The sequence below is a fragment of the Micromys minutus genome, assembly GCF_963924665.1.
Source record: "Micromys minutus genome assembly, chromosome: 25".
NCBI classification, from domain to species: Eukaryota; Metazoa; Chordata; class Mammalia; order Rodentia; family Muridae; genus Micromys; species Micromys minutus.
Genome location: NC_137960.1, coordinates 5,761,901 through 5,776,189, shown reverse-complemented (window position 1 = coordinate 5,776,189; position 14,289 = coordinate 5,761,901).

Here is a 14,289-nt window from a genome sequence, read left to right as displayed (position 1 = left end):
CTTTGTGATATTACAGAGGAATATAGGAGGGAAACTCCATATTTCCGCCTGTCAAAGGTTTGGTTTTCTTATTTATTTACTAACGTGCCACTGGGTAAATTGAACCCTGAACAATATTAAAAGGAAATAAACATATCTCTCAGTTGCTCACGGACCCAGCACTCACCAGGGAACTGGGCTAGTGACAAGCCTTCCAGGCTGGGGACAAAGTCACAGCTGGGAGGCGGGTAGAGGGGAGAGCTCTTGACTGGAACTCCTCACCACCAGCAGCCTGCAAGACTTACTGCTGACACAGGTCCACAGAGCGTCCTCTACAGTTCCCCGGTGGCAGGACAGTTCTGGCCTGACCCCCACCCTCCTCATCAGTCACACAACACACACAGACACACAAACACACCATGGATACACACATACACCAGACACACACCATACACATATGTACACACTACACATATACCACACACACCACATGATCAGAGAGGCAGAGAATAGCTAATTATTTTAATAACCACACATACAGACATAAACAAATATATACACACCACACATATACACACCACAACTACACCACACACACACACACACACACACATATATATATATATATACACATACACATACATACACACGGCCACATATACCACACACAAGCACAAAGAGCAGGAGCCAAGGGGAGGGTCCCCCTCCCACCAAGTCCCTCCCACTCTGAGAACCTTAATAGATGGCCTTTGTCGGAGCGTCTATAGATTTTCAAGGTATGTTTAAACTTGTTTAATTAGGGCCACTGGATTTTGACCCAGTAGGCAAAGGCACTTGCTGCCCATTCCTAATATCTCAGGTCCAAACATTGGTCCCCACGGAGTAGAAGGAGAGAAATGGCTCCTGAAAGCTGCCCTCTGGCCTCCATGCCAATGTCATCGTGTGGTCACACACACTGGGTAAATAAATATTTAATAAATTCAAATCAATCTGCTTTATTCCAGCTGACTCAGGGGATGTCAGCACCAGCCTGGCTGGCCTTAGCTCCTCCTGCAGAGGGGGCCTTGTTGTAAACTCAGTCTCACCTGAGCAGTGTGACTCCCACCCTGGGTTCTAGGTAAGGGGGAAAGCTGGCTCCTGCCCTCCGCTGCCCCCATGCAGTATGAAAATGGAGGGCCTGTGGAACTCCCTCTGCAGGGGGGCAAATAGCAGGGGTATGGGCCAGAGCCTCCTTGGTGACACTGATGTCCTCTCCTCCCCTGAGCTAAGGGGGGATAACAGGACTATTATTAGCTCTACAGTGGCCATAGAGCATCTTCAGTCCCCAGTGGCCCTAGGGGTCTGAAATCCTGGGATTCACCTAGAAGAGGTAGGGCGGCCCAGTGGCCAATCTTGGCATGGACAGGGAACCAGGGCCCAGCTGGAGAATTGGCGAGCAGAGAGAACACAGACCCCAAAGACAGCAAGGCCTTCCCCCACAGTTATGGCCACAGCCACCCCTCAGATCCTCCCTGAGACCACCTGTCCCCGTGCCCCCTAGCGTGAGCACAGCAGGTGGTGGTTACAGAAATGCCAGTGAATCCTGGGGACAATTAAGGAAGCAGAATGTGACTCAGCCGTGTCATGGTAAGAACCAGGGGCGCACAGTGGCACTGATGGTAAGGGTTCTGGAGCCCTCCTGCCAAGGTGTCAGTCACAGAACTATTGAAAGAATCCTTGTGACCCATCTGTGCCTGGTTTTCCTTATTTGCCAGGGGCATCGGATACCAGGTGTGGTGGTGCGGACCTTTGATCCCAGCATTTGGGAAGCAGAGGAGGAGGATCTCTGTAAGTTCAAGACCTACCTGATCTGGAGTTCTGCGCCAGCCAGAGCTGTATAACAAGGCCTTGTCTCAAACCAACCAAACAAAAAACCCTAGAGGTTCTGGGAGTTTGGAGTGGCTCAAGCAGGCTGGTTGTCAGGGAGGCTTGGAGCACAGCATCTTGTTGTCATAGAAGCCCACAGAGTGTGACTCCAGGATCCGGGCTCCTTTCTTCGAAAGGACTGCTGTGTCCTGTATGAAGAACAGCACCTAGCAGCCTGGTAGAAAGTATAGACATCTGCAGGGACAGACAGACAAAATATCAAGAAAGCAGATACTCAGCACTGGGCATTTCTGAGTGGCCAGCCTTGTAACCAATGGGGTTACAGGGGCCCCAGATGGGCTCAGCCTCTTTCCACTGTAACTTCTCAGTCGGGGACAAGACCACACAGAATCAGAACTATATTTCCTGGCTTCCCTTGCAGCTATACACCACTGTATTATTAAATCCTGAGCAACAATGGTGTAAAGGAAAATGGCAGATAAAAACCATCTGGCATTCCTCCTCCAGGTGTTTGAAAGTAGATGAAATGGCTGGACTCATAGCAGCCATGTTGGTCAGGAGACTCCAGCAGCCCCAAGAAGCTGAAGGTGTCTGCAGAGGGGGAAGAGCAAAGCTCTGAGTGACTGGGAACTCTGTGAGTTCGAGGCCAGCCTGGTCTACACCCAGGGTGAGTTCTAGGATAGCTAGGGCTGTGTAGGGAGATCCTGTCTCAAAACAACAGGAAACACACACACACACACACACACACACACACACACACACACACACGACACTAGGGCTCTGACTGGGCAGCAGAGCTGTCTGGTAAGGTTCCAGTGTGGGACCAGGGTTGGGTTAGATCTCGTGGGTGCCCTTGAGCTTTCGTGCTGGATGCCTGGTGTTCTGTGGAACACATTTTAACTTCAGTGTCAATACCACAAGCTGAGCACATGGTCTCCCTGCCCAGGGACAGAAAGCAGGTCAGGAGACAAAACCGTTTTCGGATGGCTATGGGCAGGGGGCTGAATTGGAACCTAAAGAGCGGAACATCAGCTTGTGTGTCTGTCTGCCTAGTCTCCCAGGGCCGCGGATGTCATGGGGACAGCCTCATGTCATTTCTTTTCACCTGACTTGACCTCCCACATCCCTACTGGAACACTCAACCGATGCAGGGATTGCAGTTCTGGGGGATGGGGAAGGCATGGGATGGGGTTTCCCAAAGAGGCAGAGACCAGAAAAGGTGCTATAAAGGAGCCCCCTCTTAAGTCCCTAGGGTCCTACGCTATCCAGCCTATTAATACAGCAGTATCATCTAGGCAGGATTATCTGTAAGCCATTAATACTCCTGTCACAGATAAAGACCAGAGAAGGTAAGTAACTCTCCTGAGGTTGCCCAGCTCATGAAATCTAGTACCCAGCCAGTTCGGTACCCACCTTAGCCCATTTAAAGCTGCCTCAGTTCGACAGTCACCTACCCACCCCCAACCTCCAGGGTTCTTCCCAGATCTGTGACAGAATGACAGAATTCTGTTCAGCTGTAGCTGCCTCCTCCCCCCCCCTTTCCCCTCCCTCCCCTCTCTGTCCCAGCCTGCTGCTACAATCTGTAGCAGACATATGCCTTCCAAAAGCACCAGAGCAGCCATCCTCTGAGGTTTTAAACTATGTGGTAGTATTGTGCAAAGACCGAGAGCCAGCTATTGACTGCCTCTCTTGATTTACTTAATCCCAGCACGTTGGAAAACCATCTTCAACTAAAATCTGAAAGCCTTTGACAGCCAGAGTCCTGGGCGAGCTTTGTCCCTGTATCTCATGACGGAGGCTTTTCCCGTACTTGGCCCTCCCGTGCCACAAAACAGCTCCAAGGCCCAGCACCGTCCTTCGGAGCCCTGGGTTGCTGGCCCTGAGCCTATCGGACTAGACAGAAACATCTTCAGGCCAGGCTAGAGTGTTCCTTAGGGCTGGATGCTAGGGCTCTTCTGTTGGGATTCTGTAAATCCCCACCCCACAGTTACCTGGCAATAGCCAGGTATGTTCCACCCCAGTTACCTGACACTATAAAGGGGGCTGCTTGCCCCCTCCCCTCTCTCTTGGCCTCTTGCTCTCCTGCCTTGCCCTTCCTCTCCCCATCTCTCTCCACGTGTTCATGGCCGACCTCTACTTCTCCTCTCTCTCTGCCCCTACTACCCTCTTAACTCCCCTCCCCATGCCCTGAAAAACTGTACTACACTGTCGTGTGGCTGGTCCCTCGGGGGAAAGGGATTCTCAACATGGGTCCCCCCAGAAGCATCCCCCTTCCCCCCATGTCTGGCCACACCTCCATGGGGCATATCCCCCGCCCCCCCAACTCTCTTCATCTTTTTCAGAACACTTTCCCAGAACTGCTACGCTGTGGGACTGAGTTGGGTAGGGCTTTTCAGATGCAGGCACGGATTTAAAACCAACATCCGTGAACCACTGGGCGTACTGGAAGTCGCAACACTGTTTCGGGACGGAATTTTCAAAACCCCCGACTTTTAGGACCGGAAACCCGGTTGACACGGGGTGGGCGTAGTGGTCTCCAGGGTCTGAGGCCCTGATCAACCAGGGACAAAGGCTGCAGTCCTAAACTGTCTTTCATCAATCCCCCCTGCTGCCTCCTGCCAGAATCCGGGCTCTCCGACCGCTAGGGGAAGGGGGACGGCTTTGATCTTCACCTCACAGATGTGGATAGCTAATGACAAAGGAGTCCCAAGGGACCTAGGCCTTTGTTGCAGGCACCTAACCACAGGGCAGCAGCCCCTGAATTTTTCTCAGTGCAGCTGCCAAGGCAGGGAGGGAGGCCACGGGCATCAGGTGCCTGGGGGTGGTAGCTGGCTGAATTCTATGGACGTCACCCGGCAGGGAGGCCTGGCAGACCCTACCCTCTCCAGCCCGTTTATCAGCCAGCTCAGTCTCCAGGCAGGCAGAACTCCATCCTTCAGGGTCCAGGGAGCCAGGGTGAGGACCGCGACCACCACCAAGGCGGAAATGCCTGAATGCCAAAAATAGACTAGCGGGGAGAGGCTCTCCAGCGGGGAAGCCTGAGGCGCCCTTTCCTGAATGGCACCATCTTCCCTTTCGTGCTCTCAAAATGCCACCCAATTGCGCAAGGCCACCAAAGCCAGAAGGCGAAGGCAGAGAGGGACTGCCTGGGGTGCTGGCCTCTGGGCGGCCTGCCAGGTCTGACAGGCCGCCCAGACATCAATACCAGCAAGCGAAGAGACAAGAAAATAGCTCCCAGGAAAAGGGCTCGCAAGTGCACAGGACGTGACCTGTCTTGCGCAGCGACAGCAGTTCATCCGCATGGGGCTGTCTGCCCACAGGCTCACTCCCACCTGGTAACCACTAATGAGGCCCTGGCAGTCAGTGGAGCCATGCATGGTGTGCTGACCCAGCTGGTGGCCCAAGTCCCCAGTCACTAATGAGCCAGAGCCCACCCCTTCCTCTGTGACCGGTGGGGGACAGTTTGTCAAGCTGCATCTCTGCCACTACCTGGGTCTTTTGGAACAAGGAGTGCAAAACACCTCCTGTGGTCAGCTCAGCTCTCCTAGCGATGGTGCTGTGTCCTGAAGCATGTTCGGAAAGATGTCCCCAAGTAGCATTAATTACTCTTTGTTATTTATTCTCTTTAAAAGTCCTAGTTGGGGGCTGGAGAAAGGGCTCAGTGGCTACAAGCGCTTGCTTGCTGCTCTTTCAGAGGACCTGGGTTGGGTTCCCAGCACCCACATCAGGAGGCTCACAATGGCCTATAGCTCCTGTCCTGTCAGGATCTGACAGTCTTCTCTGGTCTTCAGGGGCACATGCATGAATGTGGTACACATACAGGCCAGCACACACATAAAATACTTTTTTTTTAAATAAAAGATTTATCATTTATGCGTATATGCCTATGTTTATGTGCCTGTGTGTGCAGGTGGATCAGAGGAAGGCTTTAAATCCCTTGTGGCTGGTGGTTTGTGAACTGCCTGATTTGGGTGTGAGGAACCAAATTTGGGTCCCCAGAAAGAGCAGTAAGCACTCTTTTTAAAAAAAAAAAAAAAAAAAAAAGATGTATTTATTTTATGTATATGAGTACACTGTCATTGTCTTCAGACTCACCAGAAGAGGGCATCAGATCTCATTACAGATGGTTGTGAGCCACCAGGTGGTTGCTGGGAATTGAACTCAGGACCTCTGGAAGAGCAGTCAGTGCTCTACCCACTGAGCCATCTCTCCAGCCCCACAGTAAGCACCTTTAACCCTTGAGTCACCTTTCTGGCCTTTACTTGTTTGTCTACTTACTTATTCATGTATTTATGTGCATGTCAGTGTTCACGTATGCAGGTGTAAGCTGTACATGCATGTACATGCATGTGGAGGCCAGGAGAGGTCATAGGGTGTCCTCCATCCCTTTCTGCCCATTTCTTCTAAGCATCAGCTCTCCCTGAACCTATGGCTCATGTTCCCTCAGCTAGGCTAGAAGTCCCAGCAATCCTCCTGTCTCCACTCCCCTTGAAGCTGGGGTTCCAGAGAGATATATGTGAGATGTCTGGCTTGCCGGACAGATGCTGAGATCTGAACTCTGGGTCCCCATGATTTTATAGCAAGCACCTTAACCCCTAAGACATCTCTCCAGCCTGCCAAGTTCAAAAAACAAAGCTGAATCACTTCTTTCCTTTCTTTCTTTCTTCTTCTTCTTCTCTTTTTCTTTTTAATTTTGTTTTGTTTTGTTTGGTACAAGATCTTGATAAATAGCTCGGCTGACAGCAAACTAATAGTAGTTTTCCTTTTTCTATCTCCCCAGTTCTAGGCTAACAGGTGGATGCATTATGTCCAATATGCCCGACTCTTTTCTTCAAATGTGCACAGAGATTCTCCTGGGGTCCAGGAGAGCTTTCGCATGGAATTCTATATATCCATAAAGAACAATGAAATTGTGGCACAGGAACGTCTCGGTCCTAGGGTGCACATCTGAATTGCCTTTCCATTGCTGCAATGAGATACCATGACCAGGACAACTCACAGAAGAAAGAGTTTATGTGGATTTAGGATTGCAGAGGGCTGAGAGTCTGGATGGGGGAAAAGAGGCATGGCATGGTGATGTGCCCCCTCTAGCGAGGTTAGCACTCCTAGACCTTCCCAAACAGCATCACCAACTGGCAACCAAGGGTTCGAATGCCAAATTCCTAGGACGGACATTCTCAAACCACCACATTCCTGTCTAGAATAAGTTAACTGACTTGTGTCCCCGATCTACACACCCCTTCTGCCCTCTTCTGGTGTTTCTGAAGACACCTACAGTGTATGTAATAAATAAATAAACCTTTAAAAAAAGAATTGGGAACATGCTTACATGTGTCAAGTCTGCTTTGCATGTGTGTGCTTGTGTGTTTATGGATACACATGTGGGATGATGGTTAAGGTGTGTGTGTGTGTATGTGTGTGTGTGTGAGTGCACGTGAGTGTGTGTATGTGCATGCTTACATATGTCAACAATGAATATATGTGGGATGATGGCTAAGGGGTGTGTGTGAGTGTGTGCACATGCACATGAGTGTGCGTATGTGCGTGTGTCTTGAACCCATCTATTAATCTTGACTGGCTGGCCAGCAAGCCCAGGGATCTGTCAGTCTCTGCCTCCCCAACATAACTGGCTTTTTTATGTAGATGCCAGGAGTCTGACCTAGATCCTTGCATTTCCACGGTGAGCATTTTACCAGCTGAGTCATATCCCCAGACCCTGGCACCTTAAACTTTTTAGTACTGATTTGTTTCCCAAAGTTTTTTTTTTTTTTTTTTTTTTTTTTTTTTTTTTTTTTTTTTTTTTACCAATTTGCACTCCACTGCCCATGTCTTGGGGTTTCCACAGCCCCACATCCTTGTCAACACTTGAATTTGTCAGATGTCTGTGAGCTGATGGGTGTGAAATTAAATTGCCTGTCCAACTCCTCCTTGTGGTTCCTGCCTCTGGGCCTCTATCCTTCACGCCTGTCTCAACCACGCCAGTGTACGCACAGGTTATTTGTCCTGGAATACCTACACCACATCACATTTGATGCTCTGCAAATGTCCTTTTATCCTGCCCTGATACAGAGCTCAGCACACAGTAGGTGCTTAGGTGACAACTAGAAAGGAATGTATGATGAGAATTTGAATCAGCTGGTTGGCTCCTGCCGGGTGGGGGGGGGACACAGGGAGCAGACATGACACCTCGTTCGACACACACATCAAGGCTTGTCCTAAGGCAGAGACAGCTTTTTATGTGGCTGCCCATAAAGGCTTTGAATACAACTTGTTTTTATTCAGGATGGGGGTGTGATCAGTCCAAGGTAGATCTCAGGGGAATGGAAGTGGCTAGAGAGATGTGAGAAAAGAACTCACCTCTGAGGCCCTGGCAAAGATCTGCTACCAAATTCTAACTAAAAAGAAAAGATGTTATCCACACAGAAGAAAGGGCTTTGTTTCACGCTTTTCTGAGTGCTTTATGCATATTGGAGACTGTGAAAAGCCGGTGGTCAACAGCGGAGGAAGAGAAAGAGGGGGATGCAGGGCTGGTGAGAGAGGCCCAGGATTGACTGACTTGGTCAGGTTGGCCCAATGGCCTGTGGCTTCCTCCACTTTTCTCTGCCACACCCTGGAGCCTATCACACACTTCAGGCCATGCCTTCGAGATTAAGGAACTTGGCGTATCCCAGTGATGCCATCCCTGTAGTGATGAGAACCCCTTGGGATCATGGGAAGATGTTCAGAATCTTAAAATTCATATGTGAGGGACTAGGCTCTGAGAGGCCAGTGTGGAGACTATCTTCTTTCCCAGTTAGCATGCTGGGAAAGCATGGGGTTCAGCCAGGAGTCCTCTATTGAACCCAAGCTGGACTGAAGTCTTGTATCTTTAATTATGTTTATTTTTAAATTTATTATTCAGTGTGTGTGTGTGCGTGAGTGTGTGTGTGGTCAGAAGAGAACTTCCAGATTCTCACAGGAATCGAACTCGCATCATCAGGCTTGTCAGCCAGTACCTTTGCTCGCTGAGTCGTCTTGTCAGCAGATGGCCCGCAGTCTTATTCGGATTATTTTTATGGCAGGTGGGATGGTGTCCACCTGTAATCCCAGGATTTGGGAGGCTGAAGCAGGAGGATTGTGAGTTGGAGGATGGTTTGGGCTACATAGAGATACTCTGTCAAAAATTAATCATTAGACTGGGCAGTGATGGCGCACACCTTTAATCCTAGCACTCCATAGGTAGAAGCAGGCAGAGCTCTGAGTTCGAAGTCAGCCTGGTCTACATAGTGAATTCCAGGATAGCCAGGGCTACACAGAGAAACCCTGTCTCGAAAAATCAAAAGTAAAAACGACAGTAACAACAACAATAAATAAACAGGGGCTGAAGAGATGACTCAGCTCTAAGAATACACATTGCTCTTTAAGGGGACTTGAGTTTGGTTCACAGCACCCACGCCAGGCGCCTTGTAACCTCTTGTAATTCCGGTTCCGCTCCAGGGCATTTAACCATTTCTCCTTCCTGAGTCGACTACTGGAAGCTAAATGTGATTGGTTCAACTTCTTGTCCAATCAGCTGTGACCAGGAAGTTCCACACACATCAGGTTGTCTCTAGGGAAGCAATCATCCTTCTGGGAACTCACCTTTCTATTCTGTACAATGAGAGATGTAATTCGTGTCTGTTGAGCCATTACGTCGTTGTCTATGCCTGGCATACAATAGGGGCTTAATAAATGTATGCTCAGTGGATGAGCGAGCGAGCGAGAGAGTGAGTTCTATTAGCCCTGAGTCAGACAGTCTGGGTTCCAGAAACTTGTGTATGTAGGACGTGGGTGCTGGGAACCTGCGGGAGGAAAGAGAAGAGGGTGGGCAGACACTGGCTGGGGGTGCCTGGGCATGCCAGCTTAAACAGGCTTTGCTCTGGGCATCTTTCCAGAGCCCATCCTCTGTCTTCACTGAGCAGCCTTCGGAAAGGATTTGGCTTCTCTAATGGACTCTGTGCCTCCAGGGACGGTGTCCTTTATAAGCTACTAAACTGGCTTCCTGACAGCAGTTAGCCCTACTGTCATTTGGGGACTGCGGCCCAAAGGCGATGACTCTGGGTTCGACTCCAACAATCCAGACCCTGCTTGCCAGCTAGCCTGGGCGGGGCCATCGCCCCTGCAGAACACCAGCTTTCTTTGGCCAGACACATCTGTTCTGTCTCATTCAAGGGGACGTTTGAGAGAGCAAGCGTAAAATTATGCAAAATAGTTGAGCCATGTTGATGGTGTGATAGCCATCGGTAGTCGGGAGTGTCTGACCTTTGACATCATGACGCAGCGTTGTTTATAAAGTTCCCCCTCCAGAGCCGGGCAGTGGAATGTAGTTGTTTTGTTTGCGGGGCTGGTTAGCTGGTTGAGTTGGGTTTTTTCAAGACAGGGTTTCTCTGTGCAGCTCTTGCTGTCCTGGAACTCTCTCTGTAGACCAGGCTAGCCTCCCACTCAGAAATCCACCTGCCTCTGCTTCCACGGTGCTGGGATTAAAGATGTGAGCCATCACCTCCTGGTCTGTTTTTTTTTTTTTTTTTTTTTTTTCCATAATGTTTTGAAATTTTGTGTTGGGGCTGGAGAGATGGCTCAGCAGTTAAGAGCACTGACTGCTCTTCCAGAGGTCCTGAGTTCAATTCCCAGCAACCACATGGTGGCTCACAACCATCTATAATGGAATCTGATTGCCCTCTTCTGGTGTGTCTGAAGACAGCTACAGTGTACTTATATAAATAAATAATTTTTAAAAAAGAAAAAAAATGTGTCAGTTTGTGTTCTACGCTATTTTAGGTTTCAGGGTGCTCAGGAACGCTCCTGAATCTTAACAAGAACCTTATTCAGGCCAGGCATGGTGATGTGTGTCTGTAATTCCAGCACAAGAGAGGCTGAAGAAGGATTATTGCAAGCCTAAAGGTAGCCCAGGCTACACAGCGAGATGAGACCCTGTCTCAAAGGGTCAAAGGGGAAGCCTTGGGATGCAGCTCAGTGTCAAAACATTTGCCTAATGTGTGAAACTCTGCCTTTCATCACAAACGTACTTTATTAAATAGCTCTTTTGATGTCCCCATTTCACAGATGAAGAAAACGAGGCTCCGGGGTTAAATAGCTTACCCAGCATCACACAGCGGATGAACAGCAGGGCTGAATGTCTCCCCCTGGATCACCAAGCTTGTGAATGGTATTGTCTTAACTACTTCCCCAAAGTCCAAGCTACTGAAAAACTGAACTCAGAGGGTTTGACTTGTTTGTCTGGGAGACCAAAGCCTGACCTAAATCCTCTGGTGGCAGGTCCTGGCAGATCTGCCATCTAACCAGGGGCCTCTTGTTACATCTTGTACCCCAATTTCTCTCTCCATCACCCTCCCCTTAAAAAGAGCACAAGTCTCTTTTCTCCTCCTCTCTTCCCCATTCTGACCTGGAAGTCCCGCCTACTTCTCGCTCAGTGATTGGTCCGCTGAAATCTTCATTAGGGGAAGGTTCTTGCCACACCGGGACGCATATTTTTTTTCTTTTTTAAGCATTTGTTTTTATTATTTTTAGGTGACGTGTAGCTGTGTAAATCTACAATCAGGTGTGTGCACGTGAGTTCAGGTACCCTGGGAGGCCAGAGACATCTGATCCCCTGGAGAGAGAACCAAACTCGGGTCCTCTGGAAGTGCTCCTAATAGCTGAGCCTTCTCTCCAGCCTCAGGAACATCATTTATGGGGGAGAAAAGGGAAGGAAGGAAGGGAGGGAGGGAGGGAAGGAGGGAGGAAACGGGAAAAACCCAAGAACCTCAGTACAAAAACAAAAACAACCACTTGACTCAGGAATGGCTCAGCCAGTGATGAGCACTTTCTGCTCTAGCTGATGATTGGAACTCAGCTCCTAGCACATGGCTGCACATACCTCCAGTGCTAGCTGATCAGATGCCCCCTCTGGCATCCTTGGGTACCAGACACACCGGTGGTTCATATATGTACATGGAAGCCAAATATACATATAAAATAAAAATAAGTAAATCTTAAAATAGAAGTTTGGTTAGTTTTTGTAAAACAAACAAACAAAAAAAAAAAAAAGAAGAGGAAGAAAGAGAGAAGAAAGAAAGAAGAAATCTCTAGGGTCTAAAAAGAAAGAAATCCAGCTCAAGGGCTGGAGAGATGGCTCAGTGGTTAAGAGTGGTTAAGATCCTGGGTTCAACTCGCAGCAACCACATGGTGGCTCAAAACCATCTGTCATGGAATCCGATGCCCTCTGCTGGTGTGTCTGATTACAGCTACAGTGTACTCACAGACATTAAATAAATAAATTCAGCTCAAATTAGTCTACTAACAAGAGGGAACTGGAACTTGTGAGATGGCTCAGTGGGTAAAGGTGCTTGCAGCCTAATGACCTGATTCAATCTCCAAGCAAGTTGGTCCCTGACTTTACACACACACACACACACACACACAGAGGTGAGGTGGCACAGTCTCATAATCTAACACTTAAGGAGTAGTAACAGTAGTATCAGAAGTTCAGGGCCAACCTCAGGTACATAGTCAGTTCAAGGACAACCTTGGCCACATGAGAGAGAGTCATCTCACAAAGAGTATAAGGATTTATTGGTGTACATTCTAGAAGAGGCAAGGGTGAAGCAGAGACATGTCGGCCCCGGGTTTTTACCATCCCCAGGGTTCTCTCCAGGTTGTACCAAATGCCACCTGCCTCCTAAGAACATGGTCTCTCTCCAATGACAGGAGAACGCAGCTGCCAGCAGTTACAGGGTCCCATTTCAGTCTCTCCAGCAGGAAAAGATAGTACCTAGCTACAGATGGGTGGGAAATCCCAAGGAAGGTCTTTGACTGGGCCAGTCACAGTCACGTGATCTCCCTTGGACCTAATCACCATACAGGCATTTGTGTGGCTCCATGATTGACAGCCCAGATTAGTCAACCGCCCCCTATGTGACGGTGGGGTTGGCTGTGTCCTGAGAAAGTCACCCAAGATGTCGCCGTTGGAGATGGCTCTCGGATAGTTTCTAAAGCCAGCTCACCCCCTTTCTATGCTTTCCGACGGGCAGCACCAAAGTTATCTCCCTCCACAATATCAACATTTGCTAAGAGTCTGCTGGAGTGGGGAGGTGGCTCAGCAGGTAAAGGCACCCACCGCCAAGTCTGATGACCAAGGTTCGATCCCCAACACCCACTGGGGAGAAAGTTGACTCCTGCAAGTTGTCTTCTGACCTCAGCGTACATGCCTACACACATATGTGAACACGTACTAAATAAATACATTTCTAAAGCCACCTAGTTAGCTGCTAGCTTCATCCTCTTCCTCAAAAGGAGCCACTTGGTCCTTTATGCAGGAGGAACAACTCTGTCCTTTTCTGTGGGCCACCTTACAGATGGACCCCATTCCTTTTCTGCAAAGTGGGGATGTCTAAGCCAGCTCTCACTTCCTTATCTACAGAGCTAATGGATACAGAAACTGCTTTAGGAAGAATAAAAAGTCACAATTACAAACACAGGATGCATTTATTGATTTATTCCTGTTCCTTTGTGGTCCCCTCCCTACCAAAAGGATTCCGGGCATTTTTTAAAAAAAAGATTTATTTATTATGTACACAGCATTCTGCCTGCATATACACCTGCAGGCCAGAAGAGGGCACCAGATCTCATTACAGATGGTTGTGAGCCACCATGTGGTTGCTGGGATTTGAACTCAGGACCTCTGGAAGAGCAGTCAGTGCTCTTAACCACTGAGCCACCTCTCCATCCCCGACTCCAGGTATCTTAGTGAAATGCCTATCATATTGTGAGCTAAAAGTAGACACTGTGGTGTTGCAGAGATGGCTCAGCGGGAAAGAGCACTGGCTGCTCTTTCAGAGGACCAGGTTCTTGTTCCCGGCACCCACACTGCAGCTTACAACCTTCAGTACCTCCAGTTCCAAGGGATCTGAGGCCCTCTGCTGGCCTCCAGTGGCATCACGCCTGTACACGGTGCGCAGCCAGCCATGCAGGCAAAATACCTGCCCACATCGAATAAAAATCCACACTTTAAGTTGAAAGAAATAAATACTGTGACAGAGATAAGAGGAACCAAGGAGAGCATGAGCCAAGCCAGGGGAATCTACAATGTGGAAGCACAAGATCCCAAAACAGGTTTGAGTCTGAAGAGAATGGAAGCCTCTGCCAATCACAGAAGGGAGCCCCAAGACCAGAACACAGGGCTGACGGTCTCAAGAGGCCAGTGAGGGGGTGGGGGTTTAGCTCAGGAGGTAGAGTGCTTGTCTGGTAGGCTTGGAGCCCTGAGTTTGATGCATAAAATTGAGTATGATACCACATGCCTGTCATCTACCACTTGGGAGGTAGAGGCAGGAAGATCATGAGGCCATCCTGGGCTACGTGAGACTGTTGTCTTAGAAAGCTTCAAGAACGGATACGGAGGGATCAAATAATCTGAATTTCAGTGCCTTC